Source organism: Monopterus albus, unplaced genomic scaffold (genome assembly GCF_001952655.1).
Source record: "Monopterus albus unplaced genomic scaffold, M_albus_1.0 scaffold14.1, whole genome shotgun sequence".
Taxonomy (NCBI): Eukaryota; Metazoa; Chordata; class Actinopteri; order Synbranchiformes; family Synbranchidae; genus Monopterus; species Monopterus albus.
The window spans coordinates 1,704,592-1,728,842 of record NW_018127894.1 but is presented as its reverse complement, the minus strand read 5'-3'; the positions used below and the strand labels follow the sequence as shown (position 1 = coordinate 1,728,842).

General features: G+C 39.3%; 1 long non-coding RNA gene across 2 annotated transcripts in view; it reads right to left on the bottom strand.

The window, feature by feature from the left end:
- The window catches only part of LOC109955367 (uncharacterized), a 153,489-nt gene that overhangs the window by 41,303 nt on the left and 87,935 nt on the right, over positions 1 to 24,251 (bottom strand). The window contains exon 4 of one of the 2 annotated variants that reach the window (XR_002274258.1): positions 2,487 to 2,944. The exons of the other annotated variant lie outside the window; for it this stretch is intronic. This is a non-coding gene — a long non-coding RNA (uncharacterized LOC109955367). Of the gene's footprint in view, positions 1 to 2,486; positions 2,945 to 24,251 lie in introns of those variants that run through there. 2 annotated transcript variants of the gene reach the window in all.

Below are 24,251 nucleotides of genomic sequence, written 5' to 3'. Positions count from 1 at the left end.
ACAGAGAAAAGCCTGTCTTTCAGCTCTTGCACTGACAGGATGAGGCCAAGCTTGCCCAAAAGCTGTGGGGGTGTACGTGCTGTGTGAATACAGTACTTCCTTGCCTGCTTTTGCATGCATATGATGTCACATAAGTTAAAGTGCCCATATACAGTACTGCTCACTTTCAAATAATAGATTTAGAAATGCCTTGTGTACACGAACTAGAATTATTTTCACAATATAGCTACCACTGTGATTACTCTAAAGTAACTAAAGATGCATCTCAGTATGTTGCTTTTCTCTTTGTTTTGCAATTTAATCCCTGTGTTTTTCCATTGTAAAACAAGCCCTGCCATCATCTTGTGTATCACTGCCTTGGGTGGCGAGTGCATGTAACCTGAACATTTCAGTCACTCAGTTCTACATAAAATTTGCTGGGTTGAAAAAAAAAAAAATCTCACCAGAAATAGGTGATCTGTTATCACCTGAACCACTGTTATCACAAGCAGCAGTATGCTACAGCAATACGCTGCTGCTGTTTAAAAGCAGTGGTGTTCATATATAGTTTCCGGCCCCCAGATGCAGCACCGAGCACAATGATGCTGAGCAGTCAAGGGAAAGGGGTGAGTAAGGAAATCCTGCACCTCATTTGATTAGACATGGTTTGCATTGACTTTACGGGAAGTCATCTCTCTCTGTTGGAGTCAGTCATGTTTTACCGTGACGTTACACCAGCCTGACATTGATGTTTTCCACCTTATTTAATCTTCTTACACTAAGAAGATTGATTGTGGCGAGTTTGTATCTTCGATATCCTTCCCATAACATATTTCATGAATACCTTAGTGACTGAATTGGTTGGGTTCCATCTCTTAGCCATCTAGGACTGTGGTACTGTAGGATGGGCATGCATGAGGGCTACAATAAAACAAGCTTCTTAATTCTCAGTTTGCACTTTATTACGAAAATTTCTGATTTTCCTAATATTCCTCTTTATTGTAACATGGCCCTAATTAAAAGTACAACATTGCAATTTACTATTTTATAAATAAATCTGCATTGTAGTAACATTTGCAAATATACAAACAGCAATATTTCATTCAAAAATTTCATTTAAATTTGACAGCCAAAGAAAACTTTATGCAAATAGTAAGCTAATCGTTTGTGGCAAGTGGAAAGTGGATCAAAGCACTGACCTCTGTATGCAGTGGGTGGGCACTTTCAGAAGCAAGTAAGATATTTTTTCCTAAGACATTGATCACATTTACTATTCTCTCACTCTTTCAAATATACAAGTATGCACTGTGAGATCATATTGCGGAAGGACAGAGAGGACTTCCAAATGAGACACAGGGTGATTGTCTGTACCGTTGCATCTTTGAGACAAGCTTAAGAAAAGAGACGAGTCTGGTTAAATTGCCTGGTTGACTTTGCTATTCTCTTCAAGGGCATTTTCTTCATCCTTACCTCTTCGTCTCTTCAGGCTTGACTGGTGCAATGGAACAAAAACATTGACACCTTGTTTCAACAAATGAGAAATGACAAATGCATAAATCATTCAGGCTCTGCCGCGTAAAGATTTCAGTTTGACACAGTCTCAGGCTGTTTGATGCTCCACTGATGAACACTTCCACAGAAGCCCACAAAAGGCTCATGTCAGCACTGATGTGCTAAAATGGTCAGTGTTGTTGTTCAAGCCTTAAACCTACATCATTGTAAGACCCATGATGATCTATGATGCCAGTATATTCACAGTATGCTGCTTCTGGTTTGACAACACCGATTTCATGCATCCTTTTGGAGGAGATTATTATTAGTCTAGTCAATATAATTTAAAAATAAATATTGTGAATCAATGCATTATTGTAAGGATAGGTGTATAATTTTGTTTCTACCACATTACAGCCTCACTGTGACCAAACTGCCACTGATATTTAGTGCGACTTCAATGGTGAAAGACTCCCTTCTATGTCAGAGGTTAGTATTCCTTTGTGAGCCAAAACAATATTAGAGATTTCCAGGGAACATTTATCTAATTGAATGAAGATTCATAATGGTGCTGCAGCTTTGATAATACTGTAAACACCAACTCAAAGTGCTTCAGTGTTTACTCTTTGCTGAGATAACACGATACAGTATTTCACAAAACCTGTTTAATTTGTTAAAAAAAAAAAAAAAATCAAGACCTTCCAGTTTCATAAACACATCAAATTAGGCAATATTTCAATTATTCTCTTAGTATCAATATGGAGCACATTTACTGTAAGTCCACTGGCCTGCTTTTCTTCAAAAGATACTGTATTTCTCAACAAGACCACTATTCCACAGATGCTCTAATCTATCTCTGAGCCTATCCAATTATCTATTTAGCCAAACGTATAATTACTCGTCAGTGTGCCAAGAGTGTTTATTAGGATTCCTTACACACAAATTAAATTGCCCCATAAACAATTTAGGAGCCATTAGAGCGTCTCAAGAAATGATTCACTTAATGAGGGGGCGGGATGGGAATGTTGAGACGAGGAGACATGGGGTCGTAGTGAATATGCAGCATCCAGTGACACTGGGGAAATCTGGTGAAAGCTAAACGGCTACACACTATCATGAGGGCTTGTTTGAAATCAATGTAATGAGCTACATGTAGAGTGTTGTTAGCACTTTGTTGTTGTTTTTTTTAGAGAAAGAGATGGGGAAAAAAATCCTCCCTCATGCTGTTTATATACGAGTGCCTGTATAGAAAAATAAAATGGGTTTTAAAGTCAAACAAGAAATGAGAGTGCACTGTATCACAAAGCTGTTATCAACTGGGAATCTTCCCATCACTGCCGTCTTGTTGAAGTTGGTTCATGATGCCTCCAGAAGGGTAAACAGTAGGTGTGTGAGTGGAATAACTAATGTGTGTAGCAGCTGTCCCTCATTTACGGTGATTGATTTGCCTACTCACTACCCTGCAGTCAGAGACCTGCAACACAGAATATATATTTGGTCAGAGAAATACCTCCAGAAGAACTACTCAGATCCTGGCCTTAAATAAAAGTATTATACTACCATGTAAAAACCCAATTATTAATAGGGCATCACAAATCCAACTGAAGTTAAATAACACAAAGATTTTGAATAAAGTGTACATAAAGTATCAAAAGTAATCATTCTGCAAAAAAGGCCTCCATGACAGATAAACATTATGAGATTATAATACCAATGCATCAATATGCATGTGAGCATTTTACCTCTGTAGCTGACTGTGGTGGAGCTATATTTAATCAATGGTGGAAGATGTACTATGATCTCTTACCCAAGTAAAAGTAGCAATAGCACAGTCTAAAAACACTCTCTTACAAGTAGGTTTTATTACTTAAACTATTAGCATAAAAACATACTTAAAGTACTAAACATAGAAGTATTAATTATGCAGAATGGCCTGTTTCACATTAATGCATATCATATTAGTGAATTCTAATTGCTGATGCATTATTGTGCGCATTACATTTAATATTGCAGTTGGTAAAGGGCAAGCTAGTTTCAACAAGCTTACACTACATGCTTATAATTTGAAGTACTTTACATACTGCTAGGTAGCTTGTCAATTTTCCACCAGAGACCAATAAAGTGATGCTATTGATTATACTGTAATTTCTGTATTAATCCAGTTCTGAAAAGTAACTACACTTATGAAATAAATGCCAAGTCAAAGTATGAAGTAGCGAAAAATGAAAATACTCAAGTATAGATACCTGAAAATTGTACTTTAGTAAAGTACTTGAGTAAATGCACTTAGTTACTTTACACTACTGGTTTTAACTACTTTATATAATGTTCGGTTCAATCTGGAGGCGAAGAGTCACAAGAGAAATCTAAGGGGTTCTGAGATGATCAATAGGAGAAAGGAGAAGTGAGCATACATTTTGGTGCTCCTATGTTGCTGTCTATCTTGTTCCCTGATATCAGAGTATGTGTATGTTGGCACACAAGAACATATTGTTACATTTACATTCTTAGACAGCAAAATTATAAACAGGGAGTGCTCGTGCCAGACTGCTTGTTACCTGAGGAGATCACTGCGTCCTGTATGCCCCGAGTCCTTTGGCGAAAGCTTCATAATAAACACAACAAAAGAGCCACCTTGTGTTCTTGACTTTCTCATATTAATTTCTACAATAACAGCTATTTAGATGCAACTGTCTTGTAAATTTAGCTTATCAATCCCACTTTGTTGTAACTCCTAACAACCGATAACAAAGACATCTGAAACACAAGGGGTTCCACCCAGACAGTTCTTTTTTATAAACAGCCACGTGCCAGAAAGGTTGAAAAAGTTTGGTTTAATCATTAAAAACATATTATATTACCATTTGTTTTTAATATAAACTCTTAACCTGCAAAGTAACTAATAATTACACTTGACATAAATAAAACTGGGTAAAAATTACAATATTTCCCAACTGAAACTAAGAATTCAAATACGTAATTAAGTAAAGTATTTGAGAAAAGGTGCTTGGTTAATTTCCACCTTTGAACAATGAAAATTTGGTTTTGTATTTACTGACAATGGATGCAGTTCCCTGCTCCCCTTACAAAATGGGTCTACCATAATTCTAATGTTTAAATTGTAACCTGAAAACCAACTGTAAAGAACAACATACGATTTGAACTTCATCCAAACAAACCTTAAAGAATAAAACTTTGACCACAAGACATAACTTATTCATTATCAAGTGAGGACTCGTGTTTTGACACCTAACTTCAAAGTATGTGAATTCTATTTCATGTTGGCATTGGAGGAAAGTCAAAAGGATGCCAAATGCAAAATCCATCATGAGGTCAAAGCTACTTTCCCAGAAGACAGAGGGGGTCGACAGATTCAGTGTTAGTGCAGAGATACAGTGCCACCTGTGCTCGAAATCCTGTTCTAAGCATTAGCTTTGTCTTTCTATCCAGCGTGACCAGCTCTTTTCTCTTTAGCTTCTCTTTATTTAATGGAAGGTTTGCCAACATGAAAGACACGACCATTTTGTCCTTTGTCACAATGACATCATCCCTCTGGCTACACCTGAGAACCTGTCTTGTTAAAGTGGTAATGCTACATATTAATAAAAAATAGCCTATCATTCCTGTTCCTGAGAAGAGTTTAATGAAAGGCCTGCTTAGACAGAAGGGTTTTGGGACATCAGCAGAGGTTCTGAAGCTGCAGTAATGACCAGGATTTGGAGACAAAATGTTTGTCCAAAAGATGGGCGGCCAAAAAATTTAGACAGGTTGTAAAGAAGCCAACATTTTATCCAGGTTCAATAATTGTATTGGAAGGGGAAAGTAAAAGCAATGTGCCTGTAATGTCTGTAATAATTATTCACTACACAAAAGATTGTGTCCATGCATTTTTATTGGTTAGAATGTTCTGTTTTTTGGTTCTATTTTAGTATATAGTATATTCAACGCACCTAGGGATTTGTGTAATCTGTATTTACAACTCAGAAGCAAATATGATTTTCCTCTGTTGGCGATGTGCACATGATTATCGCTTGCACCCCAAAACCGACAGGGTGATGACATTTAAACAAAAGTGATAAGGTCTAACTATTAAATCTGAAATAATTAAAGAACGTGCTCACATATTTTCAAGTCTCCAAACAATATTCACATGCAAACTTTAGGAAACAATTTCATCATGGCCAGCATGGACAGGAGCAACGATCCCAGTGATCAGTAACTTTGAAACTCTGTGTGGACATGTGAGTAGTTCATTAAGGCAGACTTCAAAAGACAAGGGCCTATTCTTTAGATACTCATATTTTTATTTAATAAGAACTGAGCGCATTTTCTATTAACACTTGTGAGTGTTGCCTGCATCCTCCTCAGCTCCCCTACTGTTCCCTCAGTATCGCTGCAGTATCCGTTTCAGTACCAATAGGATCATATTAGCAGATAGCTAACCAAAACTTTGCAGTTCCTTTTATCGGGATCCTGAATAAAATGCATCCAAAAGCCAACCAAAAAAAGGGAAACAATCTGAAGTAATTAGCATTTTCTTTTGCACTGTGTGATCAGAAATACAGTGAAAGAGAAGGAGAGGGTGTAGCAGGGTGCATCATTACAGCAACATGCATCCTCCAAATGTCATTAACTACAGAGCTCAGACATGCAATTGTTTCACTTTTGATTTTTACCAAACATAGTGAGGAGAGTGCCTTGAACTGCTGCACTGATTTTAACAGAAGCTCTCTCTCTCTCTCCCTTCCTTTTTTTTTATTGAAGTAGTAATGTTTCTCTGTACTTGGTCCTCTGGAGACTGTAAAGACTTCTTCAAAAGAACACCTGCCCTTATCAGTGTGCTTGACCTATTTCCCCAGCTTCTTTGCTCCATCCCTCCCTCTGTACAGCTCAGGGTACTGAGGACAGGTAATCCCATTGACACTAGCAGAGACTGATGTAGTGCACCTGTGATCTGCTTATCTTGCCCATCTCGATCATGGATAAAGCTGGCAGCAAACCAGCCAGATTCTTGTAAGAGTTATGGGGTTGTCATAGATCACTGACTAGTGTTCAGCTAAGTGAGCATTAAACTGGGTGTTATTAGGGGATAACGGTGCGTGGCAGAATTTAACGATGCTGCAGATAATGGCTACATCCATGCTAAGTGTGCAGTGATGTTGTGCTGCTTGGGAAGTGGCAGAAATTCAGTGCGGCTGTGTTTGCTGTATTTATGGAACCGCTGTGCTAGAGATGAAGAGAAGACTAATTGTATACTTCAGCAGCACGGTATGGATCGCATGATATAATTTATAGCTTGTGTCATTATTTAAGAAGAAGAGTGAAAACCAAAGCGCACACAGCAGAATAATGTTTTGTGCTCTTGTTTTCTAGGAAAACCTGTGAATTAACAAACTAAGAGTTCTGCACAATACAACACACAAATCCAGTGGGCATTATGAAAACAAAGATAAGTAAAGAAAAACAAAAGTACCCTGAGCATGGTCAATAAAGTGAAGCAGCTAAACATAAACAAACTTAAATATTGATGGAGGATGTGAATCTCCTGGGAGGGAAAGCTAAGGCGTCTTCTAGTGCCTCAGCGTCTGTCTGAGCTGCAGCGAAGCACAGGGAGTTTCTGCAGCTATAAAAGATACGAGGTAGTGAATGCAGTTGCTATCATCGCAGGGCCTCAATGTGCTTAACTCATTTTTTACTCATTTTAAAACATAATGTGCACTTTGTTTTATCACAGCAGTGCAACTCAATCCGCGCAAGTTGTCCACTCATTCAATTAATCGATTTTGCTGTCATCAGCCGCTCTCTCCAGTGCGCCCTCTTTATCCTGTGCTGCCTCTCCGACCTCTCTGCGGGCTCTTGATGGCAGCCGAACGGTCATAGCGAGGCACAGCAGGTATGTAGGCTTTCAGCAACTCAAGATAATGTGCATCTAGTGCATGAAGCTAAAAATGTAGCTACTCAGGCCTCACTAATTCATTTAGAGAAGCCCAAGGAGGCTGTGCGCTAGATCTGAAAAATCCCTCAGCTGGTGGAGAGAGCTCAGACGGGAGTACAGCAAACAAACTGCCTCCAGGAAACTGAGATGAGTGTGTGTGTGGAAGAGTTTTAATCCTCTGCCACAATGGCTGCTCACAATCAGATGAGGACTGATAAGTCACATAGTCTGCTCTAACGTGAAGATATGTAGCAGGAAAAGAAAAGGCAGAGGTGTTGATTAGTGTTAGTGCTATTGGATCTGATCTGTTTTGTTTGGCTTTGGTAAGAGATTCACTGGCTTGGGAACTTTTTCCGATGCTTATTTTTTCTTTGCTACTGTCAAGCAGGTTGCCTCTTTGTTCTGAGGTTGTGTAGGAAATGCTCATCTTTCTTGCTAAGGAAACCAGGGCAACCACCTTCTGACAACTCCCTCGACTCCGCTGGCTTATCGAGTCAGACAACGAACACATGCATACACACAGGCACACGCCAACACATACTGTAGGTGCTAAGAGACGCATCCATACAGATGCTGGGAGAAGGATGGATAGAGAGTTAGGAAGACGGAGACAAATGTGTTGTAAGAGCAATTCTCGTTTTACTGTTTGCTGTTATTAATCACACAGTCCTATTAACTTTAGTAAATGCCTCTCTGTCAATGTGACAAAAATCTCTGTAGCATTTAAAATGCAACAAATATCTTCAAAGTTCTCCAAAAAATACTTTATACCAAACTTGCTGTTATTCGATTCACAACTTTTAGCACAGTGGGGTTTATTAAAAACTGACAGAGGCTTGTCTACCCAGATGTATTTGCTCTGTGTTAAATAAAAATGTCAGCTGCAAAAAATTTTTACGCATTTGCACTCACACCAAATTTTCTCTCGTGGCGATAGAGGCATTGAGGCCTGTGTTTGACTGATGTGCTGTGGCACGAGTTGTCTTCAGCTGAGACAAGGACTGCAGAGGGTTTTGACAGTGTTCACTCCAAATGTCCTGCTCCAAGTGGAGCTGATCAGAATAGACGCCTCTCTCAGCACTCCTCGGCGAGCTCCACATCACAGTCTGTCACCACTGTCAAAAAGTGGGGACCGCAGTTGGATGCTCACTTTACAACATGCCGATGGCCTGTAACATCTTGTTAAACTCTCAAATATGCCAATTTTCCTTTTCCTGTGGGGCTCATGCTTTAAGTGTCTGGACTTTTTATATAAACAGTCTAATGTTAAATTGATTGGAAATTGCCAAAAATACATCAACAAATACAATGAATTTTATATAAATTGATGCTACAGACATACATTTTAGCAAACCACAACATTAATACGTCTGCAAGTTACTTTATTACTCACCCAGACAAAGCAGTAAAAATGACTTTTCTACTTATTGTGAAGTGGAAAGCAATGATCTATAAACCTAGATGCATTAAGGTAACATTATTTAACAATTCCCCCGAACACAGTAGTGCCCACTTAACGGCCCTCAGCCAGCTCAATAAAAAGTTTTCTGCCATATCACCTTGATACATTATGTGCTGGAGTTTGTCATATGATTTTCAAAACCTGCTCCATCATTTCATTTGAGGCCTTGACATGGTGCCGGGCCCAGATGCAGACTGGACCATCAGCACATTCGATTCCTAGAAAAGGGAAACCGGTGACTTGTGTAAGCAACAGACAATATCTTCCTGCAACAACAACCATCGTCCTGCAAACAATATAGCCTCATTATAAACACCAAAATACGTGCAGTCCAACAACTACTTACAGGCTAATTCAAAACACTGTCTAATGCAATCACACACAAAACTGTCCCTACACATTGCAGTCAACCGCCTATTAGAAAACAGCACAATACACACACAAACAAATATAAACAACAATAAATGAACACATAACCAAAAAGAATCAACAGTAAACAGAAAGCCTGTGACACTGCCGTGGACATGAATAGACACAAACCAGCTTTGTCAATTTAGCATTCAACAGCAGAGTGCCTGTCCCGGCATGTTACACATACATGTAGCCGTACAAGCAAAACAAACACATCAACATTTACACTTCACTGGGCGAGCAGCTGGGTAAAGGGTAAAGGTTTGTAAATTAGCTGAGCACCGGCTAATGTGAACACACACAAAACTGTGCTGCTACATCGCTGTAATTTCACTGTACTCACCCATTTGGACGACATTCTGCTGGCCTTGCACTAAGCAAAGTTCTCTACAATCTGTCTTGGTCAAATTTCTTGGTTTTATAAATTTCAAATCTGGAAAAGTCCGGGCTGCGGGTCCACGGTGCTGAAGGACGGAGCGCAGTGCTGCTAGCCACCGTTAGCTAACGTTAGCTCACTTTTGCCCAAACTTGTTGACAAAAGTGCAGAACCAATAAATAAGAGTCCAGTTTCTTCTCTTTTGAAACTTTATATTCCCAGTTTCACTCCTCCTTTCTCTTTGAGCACCACTCTTGCCTTTATATGTCTGTATATGTTTGAAAGAAAAGCACTAACCGTTTTTTGAAGTTTAACTTCTACACTAGTGAATTCTGGGAGGGTGTGCTTGATTTAGTTAACTGTGTGCTACGTGGGTGGTACAGTTACAATAACCTTAATGGTAGCACGCAATTACTCCCTCAACTGATTTAGCATTACTGTTCACTGTTGATTTACATTATTTGAACATTCACATTGTCCCGAGGGCCCGCCTGGGGCCCCAAATGGCGCGGGGCTAGATGCAGCCCTGCAGCTGTGACAGTTCTACTTTCCAAATATTTCCACTGTGAAAAAAAAGCTTGTCCACATGCTTTTATCTAAAAATGTTAACAAGATTAGAGCAGTTTTGAGGTTTAAATGCACTGAAATGATGGCAATGGTGCCTAAATGTATATAAATAAGAAAATTCTTAACAGGCTCTGAGTAGCACAAAATGCTGCTGCCAGCTTTAATTATAACTGGGAAACAGGAACGCTCTATTTAGCATCATTACATTTAAGGAAAATTGATTGGTTTTAGACTTTCAGTGCTGCTCTTCATGGTCAAGGTGACAGGCTGACCAATCATCGATCAAGAATATGAAAAAACTGATTTTAATGGTGTTAGCTGAAACTGAAATCTGGAACTTTTTGTCAGTTTTTTTGTAAATGGCTGAATCAAGCATTGCTAATCTTGGGAAATATGCCAAGATGCTAAGTATGATGCAAATAGGCTCTGATTAGAGTGCTGATTTTAGAACACTAAATATAAAGGTATAGTAAGAAACAGTGCAGGCTGTTTTGAACAGACTTCATGGGAAATGTCAGCTAAGACAACAAGGACTCGAAAAGCTACTCAGCATTTATCAAAGTGTCCCCAACCACAATAAATCAGCCAACTTGTGTGTTTTATAGTATAGAGTCATAAAGACAGGCAAAGTAATAATGCATCATCATTATTTAAAAAAACAACAACAAAAAAACAGGTAGCTCTCAAGAAACGTGGACTGTTGCCATTGATGTACTATTTATTTATTTGCATAGATAATTGCCCGTCATCTTTTGCTTTTCCTGTTGTCACTTTTTTATGTTTGATTTTGTTAAACTGTCTGAAATTCACACCAGTCATAAGAACGATAGTCTTTAAAGTGTCTTATCTAAAGACAGCCAGAAGTAACTCATAAAGTACATGCTGCAGTCCTGCTGAGCCCTCGGGTGATAATAGCCTCCCAACTTTCAAGCAGTAACAGTAAATGGTGTGAATTAGTAAAAGTTAAGGAAGGACAGAACAAGTCATTTGGGTAATAGGACAGTGTGATAATCTCATTAAAAAGAGGGAGATGAGCACAGGGACAAGACCATTATCCCAATCATTTGCCTACATTCTAGATATTTATTACTTTAGTTCTGCTGTGTTTTCTCATCAGCACCTTGATTGGGATTCTTCTAGTGTGTGGCTGCTGGGCAGGATGACGAGAGAAAGCTCCCATCAACACTCAGGTGAAACGAAATCTCAGACTGACGGCGCTTTCCCTGGTGACTCGGCAACATGGCTAATGGCCTTGCTCAGGGCCTGCCCCAGCATAGCTTGTCGATACAATTCTCTTCCGCTTTTCCCACTTGCCAGTTCCCATCTTGAGTCAATTCATGAATTGAGATGGTGTGCACCTTTCCCATGAGGTCTGCGCCTGTCTCCGCATAACACTTGGCCCAAGTCCTCCCCTCCACATCCTCTCTGGTCCTCTCTCCTCTCGCTCCACTGAGCTTCTGTTCATTGTGACAAGACATACAATGTGGTGCATTACAGTGAGTGAATGTCTTCTTTACTGTAAGGACTTTACTTCTAAGAAAGTGATAAAAGTACTACTGTAGACCCATGAAGACAGCTAAAGGATCACGTTGTATGTTTCATCACATATGTTCTGCAGAATGTGAAACTTGCAGTCTAAGTCTAGTCTTTTTTTGTCAGCACATAGAATTCTCCCTGTTTTTAAGCTTATGTTCATTCTGATACGTCACCTAAAGGTCTTTTTATGTTCATTCAGAATAAGGTGCTCTGCAAAAACATTTAGGTACTGCACTTATAAACAAACTATACATTCATGTGTGTGTGTGTGAGATCAGCAACCAGGGATATAACTTCCACAGTAGATGTATATAGTGTACTGCAAATTTAGAATAACCATAATACCTTTTGTGATTATCCAATTAAATTTTTAAGTACTTTTCTGTGTCACCTTTACTGCCACTTATATTTTATACAGTTGGCAGTCCCACACATATTGGTTGTTAGTCTGCAGGGGCACAGTATTCTGCAGGTTTTCTCTCACCAGTTCAGTAATTGCATTCAACTGCCACCTCTGGTATAGATCACTACCACCTTGATGACTGTATTGAAATTGCCTAGGCTCTAGCGTGTAAGGACCACGATTTAGATTAAGCAGGTTCAACTAATTGTACTAAAGATATCCACATGCTATTTGATCAGTGCATGTACAAACAGCCTGTTATTTGGTAAAGAAGGCTGAGCTGCCTTAACTTCATCAAAAAAAAGCCCATCTCATTTCAGAGTGGCTTAGCTTGTGATCCACCAAAACATACCATCCATAATAAAAACAAAAACTTTGTAAGCTGCCACAAGTCAAGTGGTGAACAGCAGGAGGCTGTCAAACAGCTCGGCTGAAGGGGTTATGGTTTCCACTCACCCAGTCAGTGCATATTCATTCACAATGCTCCGCTCTGGTTCAGCGATGAACTGTTCAACTGTGTCTCAAGGGTGAGCATCAGACAGGCATAATTTCAAGACCATGCACTGTTGCTCTCATTACTATTCTGAGTCATATTTACCTGTTTAGCTGAGGAAAGAAAGGGTGAACAGGTAAGACTGAAATACACATTTGATCGTTTTATACAACAATGACTTGTTTTCTATTTTGTACTAGAACCTTGAAATCATGTTCCATAAATTTTGACAGAAAAATAAATAATTTATGGAGAACATCTTTTTCCAACCAACTCTGTAACCTTTTCAGAAACCAGAGGCCAGAGCATATGCCAGCAAACATGGATACACCCCGGACATTCACAAAGCTAAAACACATACACACGTTATCACCTATGAGTTTCCACTTGAATAGATGTGTATATCTTTAGAAAGTGGAAGCAAACCAATAGTTACAGCAAAGACACACAGTAATACTTCACAAGGAAAACAAAAAGACTGACAGCTTTATTTTAGAATCCTGGTTCTTTGAACTAAGATGGAGTCCTATAATGTTACTCTGTTTATTCAATTTCTTGTTGCCACAAGTCAGTGTACAGAAACTGTCTTGAGGTAGCGGAGTAGTGGGGTGGCAGGAAAGCTGAGGCTTTCTAAAGGACTCTTCTGATATAATCTAGGTTACAATGTGCAATACACATCCATTTAACTATACATCATGCTGTACTAAAGACATAATAACCGTCACCCACCTTAGAAGTGGTCAAATACAGCTGCCGCTTGAAACCACTGACCCCTAATGTTTTCGGCTTGTGACAGTTTATTTACAAAACGCAATGTCTATTTGTTGCCCCATGTCAGCATATGTGTATTAGGTGTTTAATCAAGTGTTTTCGTGCCACTGGTAGTCCAGCCCAAAAAGGTAATATTAAAAAGAAATTCACTAGAAAAGAAGACAACTGGAAAGTTGCTTTAAAAAAAAAAAGCTCCTTCCCACTGTGCTACTCCTGTGACCGCTATTATACATGAGCTGTATAGATATAGATGTATAAGAACCAAATGCCAGACAGTAGGATGGTACCTTTTCACTCTCTTCCTTATTGGTGCGACATGTCAAAACATGGCTGAGCAAGCCAGAGTTTACAGACAAAGACTGCAGTGAACAGCTTTACAACTGTCTCGGATTGGTTAAGACTGGGGTAATAAAAGATGCTGTGTGAAGGAGGGCAGACTGTCCTATGTGGTTACAAGTATGTCTTAAGTGTGAGCGTGTACTGTACTGTATATGTCGAGATTGAGAGGGGAAGTGGTAGTAGGGGAACAAAATAAAGAAAAAATAAAGAATTATTCATTCTTAAATTGTGTGTGTGTGTGCACAATATACTGTACATGCACATACAATATGCATGCTGTATATATGCATAAATACACATACTGTATATATCATCCATTCATTCCAGTGAAATTGCTTTGCCAGTACATATGCTATAGAAGATTCTTTTGTTCCGGGTTTGCTTTCATGTTGTGTATTGGAGTTTCCCGCTGACTCTGACTGTTCATTCCACAGACTTTATGCATTTTTATGGTTTAAAGCTGCACAAAATTGATATTCACTGTAGAGTGTGGATACCCAAACCCAGCCCGATGGGAACCATTGGTACTCGAGGCTAGGAGCCAGGTTTAGACAGACATTTAGAAATTATGTTCAGGGCCAGGTCGAGTTTGGACACATAGGTCAATCTTTAGATGGCTGGAGCACTCAAATGTCTGCTTCATTTAATAATAAGGGGAAAAAAAACATAATACAAACTGAACTACATCAGACTCAGGTCAGGTTTGGGCATTATATACTATAACTTGTCGGGTCCGGGTTGTGGTTTCAAGATGCCACTCTCTTGGGCACAGGTTGGGTTCAAACAGAATTATGCAGCCTGATCCATGCTCTAATTCACTGCAAAACATGGAAAATATTTCAACTGTCAAAAGTTTTTCTTGTGGGTTACCTAGCTCTCTTAATACATCCAAGCTGTAGACTGACAAAACTGCTCAGCAGAGGACAAAGGGGCTGCAATGTTTTGGTTAAAGCACATAACTCAATAAATGTCATTTTATAGGACACTGTCCAAAATAATCATCACATCTCACATTTTTCCTCATTCATGCGGAAGGTGGTACAGCTAGGCATCCCAGCTGACACAGAGCTGTTGTCAGTGCACCACATCATAAGGAACAAAAGCAGCAGTCTTTCATAGCCACAGGTCTGTCCCCCGAGCACAGCATACCTGACACACACCAACCATCTGGGAGATATGCCACTTCCCACATAGTTTTTCCTGTCAGCAAAGGTGGCGAAAACATGCAATATATCACACAGGTTTGACTCACTGCGCAGCACTGTAAGTCCAGGCATCTGTCTCTCACACCCACAGGTCTCTTCTTGGTCCACAGGTCTCTTCCATATCACCCTGGCTGAGGCAGCAAATGCCACCCACCAGCTTTACCAGCTGCCAAACAGTAGGTGGTGGAATGCAAAGTGGGGAGGTGTAAGTACAACAACACCTCAAACCACAAACCACAGTCTCACACATAGGTCTCCTCCTAGTGATTGGTGTGGACAAAGGGAGATCCCTTTAGTGTCATTTGTTAACATTACTTACAATATGTACATGCTAACTTACTATAACATGAAACAAGCTCACTGTAGTTAACTAATGTGTGCACCTCAATGTAATTTCTGGCTCATACAACATTTTTTTGAAGCCATAAGAAAAAAAAGACTGCTGATTGCAAAACAGAATATTTCACCTGTCAAAGCAAATTCCACAGCCTTCTAACAAATGTCATACGGAACTGTTAGGTCAGTGTAAACAGTGTCTTTTGTTTATTTTCTTATATTGGAAGCCATATATGAAATGGGAACTGCTTATGAATTTAGTCTTTACACACAAGAATGGAATGGTCTATCATTATTACCTAGAGGCAAATCCTTTATCAGAGTTGTCCCCTTTCTTCTGTGGAACAACACCGTTTATGATGCAGGATCCAATTATAGAAGGCAGAAGCTTGTCAAGGGCAATGAGCTCTAGTGACCCCTGACCCCACAGTCGATTTGTCAGTGCCTACCTCTTAATTTCCACACTGCCACAGCTAATCCCTGCTGCTGTGACATACTGCCATTCAACGTGTGTGTGTGTGTGTGTGTGTGTGTGTGTGTGTGTGTGTGTGTGTGACCAATAAAAAACTGCTAAATTCCTCCATCTTGGACTGCTTGCTGCCCAGCCTGCCTGTCCTTGTCCCTAATTTGAATGTTTCTTGCTTATTTTACATCACCACAGTAATATTTTTTTCTGTTTTTTTTTATGCTGTAATCCACCAAAAGAAGCCTCTGCAGAGGGTTAGTGGCTCCTTATATAATTATAATGAGCAACATATAAAGATAGTACTTACCGGTAATGCAACGCTGCTGTGTGTTATCTGTAGTGAGCTTGTTGGCTAATCTCTAACAGCTGGTTGACTTACTGTTACGAGAGGGTTAGTGGCTCCTTATATAATTATATTTTTTTTATGCTGTAATCCACCAAAAGAAGCCTCTGCAGAGGGTTAGTGGCTCCTTATATAATTATAGTTGGCTAATCTCTAACAGCTGGTTGACTTACTGTTACGCAACTTCAGCATTCCTACTGTTGGTGTGAATGCAAACAGAAAAAAGCATATGAAGGTATGTAGTTCTTGGGGGGGGCCTCCCAAGTGAGGTAGTCCCTAGAAATACATCCCCAGAACTACTTGGTCTATTGTGAATTTGGTGTATGATAAAGGTCAATGTTGGAAACTGCATCTTTAGTAAACTCAGGAGTAGCATGAGTGCACAGAGTCTAGTAATTTAGCTAATGCTTTATTTTAAGACCTTCGCTGCCCTGATCCAACTGTCAATTTACATGAAATGAACAAAAAGCAATTGATTACATTCTGACTAATTGTTGAAATCAGCGCAATATTGTGGAATTATTCTTAGATGTACCATAAAAAGTATGCCCAGATGTACGTATTGTAATTTCTGATTGTCACAAATAAAAGCTACCCACAGACACAAGCCTATCAACCCGTTCTTACATCCATACTGGCTTTTCATGTGAAATAAAAAGGTTGGCTCCTTATATCCCTCCATACCTGGCACTGCTGCTCCTCTCTCCCTGCCAGCCTCTCTGAGGTGGGGGGAATATTACATGGCTCCTTTTTTAATGTTCTCTGTAAATCCTGTGGGGAAATTACCCAAGCCCGGTCACCACCGTTCGTGACAGATGGAAAACCTTTCCAAAGGGATTATGATGCCCTAGACTTGCTCTCGTTCTCATTTCTTTTAAAGCCCAGGTATCAGTTATCTGTCAGCCGAGCTCTGGATTGCCTTGACAGAGGTGCACATTTCTCGGCTCTCCCCTCACCAGAGAGTGGATGAAATTCCCCGTTATGACTTCTCTGTCTCTGCAGCTCACAGCTATCAGGCAACACAATGACATGATGGTGATATTTGAAATGCACCCTAATAGTGCCCTGTTGGGCCTTGTTACCACGATCACCCCTACCTGAGAAAGGGGTTTATAGTCTATCACTAGTGTGCCAGATTCGCAATGGCCCTTAGAAATGGGATTACCTTAAGTACACATCTGGGATGACACTGTTTGAGCAGGAATTGACAGACTGCTCCATCAAAGGGGATATTGTTGACTTTTCTTTTATTGAGATATAATGTACTGTTGGGCACAGATGGTTCTGGCCATGTGTGTATCCAGGTTGTAATCAGCATGTTTGCTCATTGTTCTGTAAGAAATTCTGAAAACCAGCATTCCCAGAAAGTCACACTTAACAGCAAGTTACATTTTTATGGTTTTGCATAAATTTATTTGTTTTTGCTTTGGTTTTGGCTTTATGTTGTCATAAAACAATGCATGGCATACTTAATAAACTGTGTACAATACCAATAAACAAATAGCAGAAATAGATTATCTTTTTCTATCTATCTTTATCTGATTTAACCTGCTCACAGTAGGTTAAATCAGGAAGTATTGGAGGTCTTCACTAGTTAATCAGTATACAAGTGTGCCTGCCCACTGAAAATATTTTCTTGTTTTTGTACTACTACATGTCTGTTCCTGCTTTGTGCTGTACACCCACGTTGTTCCTCTGTATACACAAATACTTTCCAAAAAAATCAGCAAACACACAATATATTTTATGGCACTGAGATCGAATGCTTTTGCAAAACACGCAAAACAAATGAAACCCTGAAACAAACACAGCAAATGGCTTAAAAAGCAAAGGGCTTACACAGGGCCAACAAGACCTACAGTACACAAGGTAATAAGTACATGAAACCTTCAGTATTTTATTAAAAAATATTTCTAATATAATTTATCTCAGCTCATAGTGCTTTTAGTGCTGGACAGTAGCACAGATGATGCATGAAGGTAACTGCACCCCCACAGCTATGCCACCACAAATCTGAGACGCTAAACCACTTTTTTATTTGTGGGAGATTATATATGACTTTAACACGATCTTCAATTGAATTATTTTATACCTTATGTTTATGGATTTGACTGCTGCAGTATGTTTTCTCACCATACTTGCAGGTCTCTTTCCTACTGTGCTCTTATATCAGTGTAATATTTGTGTGACCAAGGTTTGTAGTGTCTGGAAACTATTCCTTTGCCTTTCACCACTACTTACAGCTTTTATGTGTAATAAAATTATGCATTTAGCAATACCATTTCAAGTAAAGTTTCCAGCTGTATGTACAAACAAATATTTGTTAAAGGAATCATTTAAATGATACTGTGTTTTCAGTTCAGTGAAATCAATAATATTGTCATTAAGAAACAATCAACACAATTTATTAGTATTTTTCTGCTGCCAAACTGAATTAAACTCAATTTCCCTCTAGCTGAAAAAAACTAGGTTCATTCAAAGTGGACAATAATGCAAGGATAAGCAGTAAATAATGAGCTGTCTGAACTCTTTAATTATGTCACATGGGTTGTTCATGCTTCTATTTCACTTAAGATAGAACCACAGAAAGCCAAGAGAGACTTGTTTGATATTTTGCTCAAGGATTTTTTTTTCTCCAAACAGCCCCAATTACCATACCATACCAATGTGAAAAGTGAACAGCCCCTAAGTCCCTCCTAATCGCTCGGTTACTCCAAATTATAATCCTATTAATGCTAATAATTCATTGAATCCTGTTAATTCCAGAATTTCCCCTTAGGAATGAATAAAGTACTCTATCAATTCAGAAACATGCTACGTTGCTAATGTTACCAAAACAAACATGTTAGCCTTAGATGCAACACATCCAGAAGGAAAAATGTCACATCTGAATCAAATTTGAGTCCTTTGGCTCCATCTCAAAAAGCCAAACTGATGTTAACCCTTATTTTTGCTCTTTCTTTGCAAAAAAACATGCCCTCTTCTGTCTGGCAGTTACTGTCTCAGACTTCCAGACGAGAGGTCCTTCATAGCCAGGTGGCTGAAATGACTATTTGCAGTTAAAAAAAATGCTTTTAAACCTTAGCTAGGTGGCAGGCTGAGCTAATTTATGTAGACTGTAGTTTGACCACACAGGGTAGAGAAGCTGGAGTAATAGCAGAAGGACAGTAGGCAGAGTGTCATGGAGGGGGGTAGTATAGCAGAGCGACACCATGTCCTGTCCCATCTTCACTTGACTTATTAGACAATGTGTAAGATCTCAGTTAATGGACCTTTAACAAACTGCAAATGGTTTTTGTCTGTTTTTGGCAACAGACAAATCACAGCAGAACTCACACTGTGTGGCACTGACTGTCTGACTGCTATATATCATCATATAATAGAGCGAGAAAGGAGATCAGTGTGTCTTGGAAACATTTATAAAACTCAGCACTGCAGCCATCCTCCCTTCCTCTCCTGGTGCCTTGCCAGTAGCCAGCATCTTAATTGCAGCCATGATCTCTGACTCTGACAACTCTTTCTAAATATTATGTCTCTATTTCTTTCAAGCCAGGATATACAACATATTTTTTAAATATTATCTGCTTTCTTTAAACAGTATTTACAGTCAGACTGGTGGCAAACATGAAGTTAATTTGATTAGGCTCATTCTGTGGACACCGACCAGCCTAACACAGGGCACTGTCATGAGACTAAGCCAAAACTGGTAAAATACAGCACAGTAAAGGTAACACAACTGCATCTACAGCATGTTGGTCTCCGCCACCTACACATTGCCACTCTTCTACTGGTCTGTCATAGTTCCTGTTTTCAGTGTTTGAACAGATCCATCTAAAGGTAAAAAACCTATGATTTAACTTGCTGTGACACATAAGAAAAAAGACACAGAAGATACACTTAACAACATGAACACCAAGCCTTGACCCAGGGGATTAGGGACATGACTCAATACTTGATTGAAAAAAAAAAATCTTTAATGGAAACCTGCATTTGCTGTTCTTGTAAGCACTTGCTTTTTGTGCAACATAATATCCCCACTGGTTGCCTACTATCCACAGTATTAGAAAGAAATAAAGCCTGAAGCAAGCTCATTTCCATATGTAGCCCCCCTCATCCTCACACTGGCTGAGAGTGGAGACTGTACTCTATATATAATCACTGTCTACAGCTTCAGCAGAGGTATGGATATACTTCCTTACATCTCTGTCATTCATAAATTCTCTGTTTCAGCTGCATCAAACCTCTAATGTCCATTGTTTTCTGCTCTCTCATTACTGTAGCTCCCGAGTACAACAAATGGAAATAGAAATGACTCAATGCACAGAACAATTTGCAAGTTTGCTCTGTTAACTGTATAGCTAATAAACACCAAAACACTGTATTTGCCCAAATAAGAAGCAGTCTGACATGTTGGGAAATACATTCATCTGCAGCCCTGCCAAGAGTGAGAGGAGAAAATCAACAGTACTCTTGTGCCTTGTGTGTTCAAGCACTGTGCTGTTTGTTTGAGATACAAATGAACACCTGTCCAGCTTCTGAACACCCATAGCAAGGCCTCGCCATTTGTTGAAGGCGTTGTATGTTATATCAGTAAGTCATAACTGTTCAAAATTTCTCGAAACAAAATGGAGTGCATTAAGACTTACTGAGATGGTTAGCCTTTTTGGCACTGAATATTAAATTAGGTGCCAGTGAATAAAATTTACCTTATTCCTCCACAGAGGCAGTAAACACAACAGATGGGCCTGATGAGCAGTAATGTTAACCAGAGTAAACAGAAGGGCTATGTACTGACACTACCCCACAGACACATGTCAGAGAGCCTCTCACAGCAGTGCTGCTAGCTCAGTCACATATTAGGTAGCCACAAGGCCATGTCTCCTACACTCCTTTGATGCATATATGCTTCTATCAGAATATTAGGGCATAGTTCCACATGTTGGGAAATATTGTACATTTATTAATCTTCTTGCCAAGATTTAGAAAAAATACTGTTGCCACTCTCATACTGTATATGCACCTAGAGCCAGGAGGCATTTAGCCTAGCTTAGCATCAAGAAAAACAGGAGGAAACAACTGGCCTGGCTCTTTCCAAAGTTCAAAAATACAACATGATTTCAACAGAAAGAGTAACACAATAAGTTGGGGTATCAGAAGGAGTTACATTGCAATACATTAGGAGCTAGGCCTATCTATTATCCTGGAAACCTACAGTGTCATCTCTCTAATTTATACTTGATCACCTTTAACACTGAAATCAAAAACAAATAGACTTCTGACAAATCCAGACGCAAAAAAAAAAAATTCAAAACGGTGTCTGAAACAGCAGCAGTACAAAAGTTCTCTCTCTCCAGAGAAAGTCTGAATCTGGAATCATTAGAACTTATTCTTCTTTTGTGAGTTTTAAACTCTTAAATATTTAAACTGTTAAGTCTTGCTTTCATTTGAGGCTGCCATCAAGGGGAAATATTGTTGTGCATGTTTAATTTATTTTTATAACTGGTTATAGCCAGATATAGTTCTGAATTGAATATACTGTATTTTTGAAGAACTTGGTGTATTTTTTACATTTTCCTTCTATGTCACTATCTACTGTAATTGAAATAATGATCAAAAAGTCAGTGTGTCTCATGAGTACAGAAAAAAAGCTTTGATTTTTAAGTTGACATCAAAAAATTAAATCTTTTAACTGACCGAACCTCTGAAACATGGGTAAAAGGAAGCAGCGGGGGAGGGTAATCTTTGGAGACAGGGTTGTAATTTTACTAAGTGAGTCATCAAAGATAGTCATTTAATCCCAGATCTGTCCGAGACAGGAAGAGAGAACTCTTTTGATCAGGAAATGAGGCCAACACTGGGCCTCCAGAGAAATACCCAAATCCATTTTGGGGGATTGAAGTCAATTCAGGGAATGAAAAGATCAACAAACTCTCTAGCTGTCAAATGCAAAGCCTTTGGTTATTTAATTAAGTAAAACATACTCAAATGACACTATTGCCACAAAGTGGCCATGTCTCCACAAGAAATATTTAAAGTTTAAATTTTCTTCATATTTTAGCAAAGAAAGGACAAAAGTCAGTAAATTCTTCAAGAGGCACTAGTGTGACATTAGTATAACACATTGGTTCAGTACAGGCGCAAATTATGTTCACTATTATCAGCATCGAGGTCCTGGCACAGTAAATATATGGCTATCTATGTTTTTGTGTTGTTGTAAACACTTTTTATGGCATTTACCATTATGCTACCATCACTCTTTCACCCACAGTAATATCACAGGCCTGACGGTTGTCCTCCATTATTGAATAGAAAAAAAGGGGGGGTGCAGGTGGTTGGTGTTTAATATTTAAGAGGTTTCGCTGGATTCTAGCACCTGCATTGCATTCTGAAGAAGAACTGAGGATTTCTCAGCTGCCCTGGCCTGCAGACCCCATGGCCTCCACACAGCAGTTCATCCCATGACACTCCCTACTCACCCTCCAACCCATCACTTATCCCAACCAATCCCTGCCTTCTCCACAAAGCCTGGCCAGCACCACTTCGCCTTCATCCTTTATTCATTTTCCATACCATGAACATCATGAGTAAGTCTCTGTCTGTCAGCCACTCTTCAGATTCTAGGATTAGTGCAAACCCTGACAAACAAAGGATTAGGCAGTGGATGATAATGGATAGGTGTTTTTGGCATCGTAATATGAATTTATTAGATCTGTCTATAACCAGGCGATGGATGCCTATTTTAGCACCAATGTGACGGTTTGTTTCTATGGTAAACAATGCTTCCTCCAAATGAGGAGTGGAGATAGAGGTGTCCTTGTTCATCCAGAGAAATGTTTATCATCATTCCCACACACACTCCTTTCTTTTCTGACAAATCAGCTACAACACTTTTACACCAACATTTGGGGAAGATATGTTGGCACGCTCCCTTAAGACTCCCAATTCTGACGCTTCTCATTTTTGTCCTCTCAGACACTCTCAGCAGGGAAGGCTGAAATGTTTTATGTTTAAAATGAAAAGAGGTGTCATGAGGAATCACTAAATGCACAGGGACTACGTTTGATTGCTTCGCACTGGTGTGGGTCTAGGGGCTGTTCTCATATCTGTTCAGTGCCTATCACTTGCTGCCGGTTTGCCTCATCATAAATAATGCAGTCTCCCCCCTACCCATCCAACAAACACCTAAATGAAGACAGCCTGCATTGCAGATTCTCAGAATGAGTAAGGTTACTTCAAAGAGCACAGCAAACCCAAATGAGAAAACAACAGGAAACGTTTGACAAGGATGCCTCAGTGTGAGGGCAGTGTTTACAGATACTGTATGTGTATCCTTGTGTTGAATGATGTGTGTGTTGGTGTAAGCATGCTTGTGTGCTACATGTATCTGCTTGTGTAGGTGGAATAAATAAAGATACCATACATATCAGGGGTAGTATAGAGAGACAACAGAAATCTAGGGGTGAATGCACAGGCCTGTAAAATACAGTAGCTCTGTCTCCCAAACTATCATGTTTTTGGCAGAGATAAGAAAAAAAACATATATGATGACAGTTATCTTCCACATAAAAGTCAAGGAATGCTGAAGGAAAACCTGTGGCTGAGACACTCCAACAATCAAAAATCCGCTTCCCCTGTACTTTTAATCATCTGAGTATCTGATGAAATAGCTCAGCTGATGGCACGTCAGTGTCTGTTTATACTTGGAGTAAAGAGCCAAGCTAACTGGTCTGACTGCATTATACCAATGACTGGCCTAAAGTATAAGGAGATATTGAACAGGCAAATGTTGGTAATCTATTAATAAATACTCATGTGCTTCACAATTTCTAATAAGTCTGCAGTTATAAATGTTAATATAAGCTTGCAGGTTTCTCACTTTCTTCCAAACATTAGACATTCGTTAGCAATTTTGAAAGTTAATAATTAATTAAAGGTTGTTAATCATTTAATATTACAATTATTCTGAATAGAGTAGTATTTAAACACATAATCTTGTAGTTAGGGAAACAGATAACAGAGATCAGAGAACAGAACCTCTTGTCAGAGTGCCAGTCAGTCAGGTCATTTGTTGTCAGTCCCGAGTCAGTCAGCGTCTCCCCCCAGCCGGCTGGGTCCCCAAAAGTACGTGGTTTACTGTT